At 44.3% G+C, this 2,500-nt stretch overlaps 3 non-coding genes and 7 pseudogenes across 3 annotated transcripts; all 10 read left to right on the top strand.

Moving 5' to 3' along the window:
- LOC148418428 (5S ribosomal RNA) overlaps positions 1 to 2 on the top strand; it is a 119-nt pseudogene extending 117 nt beyond the window's left edge.
- Positions 3 to 115: 113 nt separating this feature from the next.
- Positions 116 to 234, top strand: LOC148418427 (5S ribosomal RNA). Its single transcript, XR_015866799.1, has one exon. It is a non-coding gene; the product is annotated as a 5S ribosomal RNA (ribosomal RNA).
- Positions 235 to 347: 113 nt separating this feature from the next.
- Positions 348 to 466, top strand: LOC148418426 (5S ribosomal RNA). The gene has a single exon (XR_015866822.1). It is a non-coding gene; the product is annotated as a 5S ribosomal RNA (ribosomal RNA).
- A 315-nt stretch (positions 467 to 781) lies between these two features.
- LOC148418425 (5S ribosomal RNA) lies at positions 782 to 900 on the top strand (annotated as a pseudogene).
- A 113-nt stretch (positions 901 to 1,013) lies between these two features.
- Positions 1,014 to 1,133, top strand: LOC148418424 (5S ribosomal RNA; annotated as a pseudogene).
- Positions 1,134 to 1,246: 113 nt separating this feature from the next.
- LOC148418423 (5S ribosomal RNA) lies at positions 1,247 to 1,365 on the top strand. Its single transcript, XR_015866721.1, has one exon. It is a non-coding gene; the product is annotated as a 5S ribosomal RNA (ribosomal RNA).
- Positions 1,366 to 1,680: 315 nt separating this feature from the next.
- On the top strand, positions 1,681 to 1,799 carry LOC148418422 (5S ribosomal RNA; annotated as a pseudogene).
- Positions 1,800 to 1,912: 113 nt separating this feature from the next.
- On the top strand, positions 1,913 to 2,032 carry LOC148418421 (5S ribosomal RNA; annotated as a pseudogene).
- A 113-nt stretch (positions 2,033 to 2,145) lies between these two features.
- On the top strand, positions 2,146 to 2,264 carry LOC148418420 (5S ribosomal RNA; annotated as a pseudogene).
- Positions 2,265 to 2,377: 113 nt separating this feature from the next.
- LOC148418419 (5S ribosomal RNA) lies at positions 2,378 to 2,496 on the top strand (annotated as a pseudogene).
- Positions 2,497 to 2,500: the final 4 nt, after the last annotated feature.

The raw sequence follows: 2,500 nt of genomic DNA, 5'->3' as shown, positions 1-2,500 counted from the left end.
CTTTTACACATTTTCCAAATAGGACCAGAGATATCTCTTACAAATTGGTTTGTTTTAAATGGTTCACACCCTTCTTTTGCCTCTTATAAAGCAAGACTTTTTAGTTTTTGTGACAGCTTACGGCCATACTACCCTGAGAACGCCCGATCTCGTCTGATCTCGGAAGCTTAGCAAGGTTGGGCCTGATTAGTACTTGGATGGGAGACCGCCTGGGAATAACAGGTGCTGTAAGCTTTTACACATTTTCCAAATAGGACCAGAGATATCTCTTACAAATTGGTTTGTTTTAAATGGTTCACACCCTTCTTTTGCCTCTTATAAAGCAAGACTTTTTAGTTTTTGTGACAGCTTACGGCCATACTACCCTGAGAACGCCCGATCTCGTCTGACCTCGGAAGCTTAGCAAGGTTGGGCCTGATTAGTACTTGGATGGGAGACCGCCTGGGAATACCAGGTGCTGTAAGCTTTTACACATTTTCCAAATAGGACCAGAAATGTCTCTTACAAAATGGTTTGTTTTAACTGGTTCAAACCCTTCTTTTATAACCGCTTACGGCCATACTACCCTGAGAACGCCAGATCTCGCCTGATCTCGGAAGCTTAGCAAGGTCGGTCCTGTTTAGTACTTGGACTCGGAGACCGCCAGGGAATACCAGGTGCTGTAAGCTTTTACACATTTTCCAAATAGGACCAGAGATATCTCTTACAAATTGGTTTGTTTTAAATGGTTCACACCCTTTTTTTGCCTCTTATAAAGCATGAATTTTTAGTTTTTGTAAGCGCTTACGGCCATACTACCCTGAGGACGCCCGATCTCGTCTGATCTCGGAAGCCTAGCAAGGTCGGGCCTGGTTAGTACTTGGATGGGAGACCGCCTGGGAATACCAGGTGCTGTAAGCTTTTACACATTTTCCAAATAGGACCAGAGATATCTCTTACAAATTCGTTTGTTTTAAATGGTTCACACCCTTCTTTTGCCTCTTATAACGCATGAATATTTAGTTTTTGTAACCGCTTACGGCCACACTACCCTGACAACGCCCGATCTCGTCTGATCTCGGAAGCTTAGCAAGGTCGGGCCTGTTTAGTACTCGGACTCGGAGACCGCCTGGGAATACCAGGTGCTGTAAGCTTTTACACATTTTCCAAATAGGACCAGAGTTATCTCTTACAAATTGGTTTGTTTTAAATGGTTCACACCCTTCTTTTGCCTCTTATAAAGCAAGACTTTTTAGTTTGTGTGACAGCTTACGGCCATACTACCCTGAGAACGCCCGATCTCGTCTGATCTCGGAAGCTTAGCAAGGTTGGGCCTGATTAGTACTTGGATGGGAGACCGCCTGGGAATACCAGGTGCTGTAAGCTTTTACACATTTTCCAAATAGGACCAGAAATGTCTCTTACAAAATGATCTGTTTTAACTGGTTCAAACCCTTCTTTTATAACCGCTTACGGCCATACTACCCTGAGAACGCCAGATCTCGCCTGATCTCGGAAGCTTAGCAAGGTCGGACCTGTTTAGTACTTGGACTCGGAGACCGCCTGGGACTACCAGGTGCTGTAAGCTTTTACACATTTTCCAAATAGGACCAGAGATATCTCTTACAAATTGGTTTGTTTTAAATGGTTCACACCCTTTTTTTGCCTCTAATAAAGCATGAATTTTTAGTTTCTGTAAGCGCTTACGGCCATACTACCCTGAGGACGCCCGATCTCGTCTGATCTCGGAAGCCTAGCAAGGTCGGGCCTGGTTAGTACTTGGATGGGAGACCGCCTGGGAATACCAGGTGCTGTAAGCTTTTACACATTTTCCAAATTGGACCAGAGATATCTCTTACAAATTGGTTTGTTTTAAATGGTTCACACCCTTCTTTTGCCTCTTATAACGCATGAATTTTTAGTTTTTGTAACCGCTTACGGCCACACTACCCTGACAACGCCCGATCTCGTCTGATCTCGGAAGCTTAGCAAGGTCGGGCCTGTTTAGTACTTGGACTCGGAGACCGCCTGGGAATACCAGGTGCTGTAAGCTTTTACACATTTTCCAAATAGGACCAGAGATATCTCTTACAAATTGGTTTGTTTTAAATGGTTCACACCCTTCTTTTGCCTCTTATAAAGCAAGACTTTTTAGTTTTTGTGACAGCTTACGGCCATACTACCCTGAGAATGCCCGATCTCGTCTGATCTCGGAAGCTTAGCAAGGTTGGGCCTGATTAGTACTTGGATGGGAGACCGCCTGGGAATAACAGGTGCTGTAAGCTTTTACACATTTTCCAAATAGGACCAGAGATATCTCTTACAAATTGGTTTGTTTTAAATGGTTCACACCCTTTTTTTGCCTCTTATAAAGCATGAATTTTTAGTTTTTGTGACAGCTTACGGCCATACTACCCTGAGAACGCCCGATCTCACCTGATCTCGGAAGCTTAGCAAGGTCGGGCCTGGTTAGTACTTGAATGGGGGACCGCCTGGGAATACCAGGTGCTGTAAGCCTTTA

This window comes from Hippichthys cyanospilos, chromosome 9 (assembly GCF_059441005.1).
Source record: "Hippichthys cyanospilos isolate Australia breed blue-spotted pipefish chromosome 9, RoL_Hcya_1.0, whole genome shotgun sequence".
Classification (NCBI taxonomy): domain Eukaryota; kingdom Metazoa; phylum Chordata; class Actinopteri; order Syngnathiformes; family Syngnathidae; genus Hippichthys; species Hippichthys cyanospilos.
Note: the sequence above shows the minus strand (reverse complement) of the source record. Positions and strands in the feature narration are given on the sequence as shown.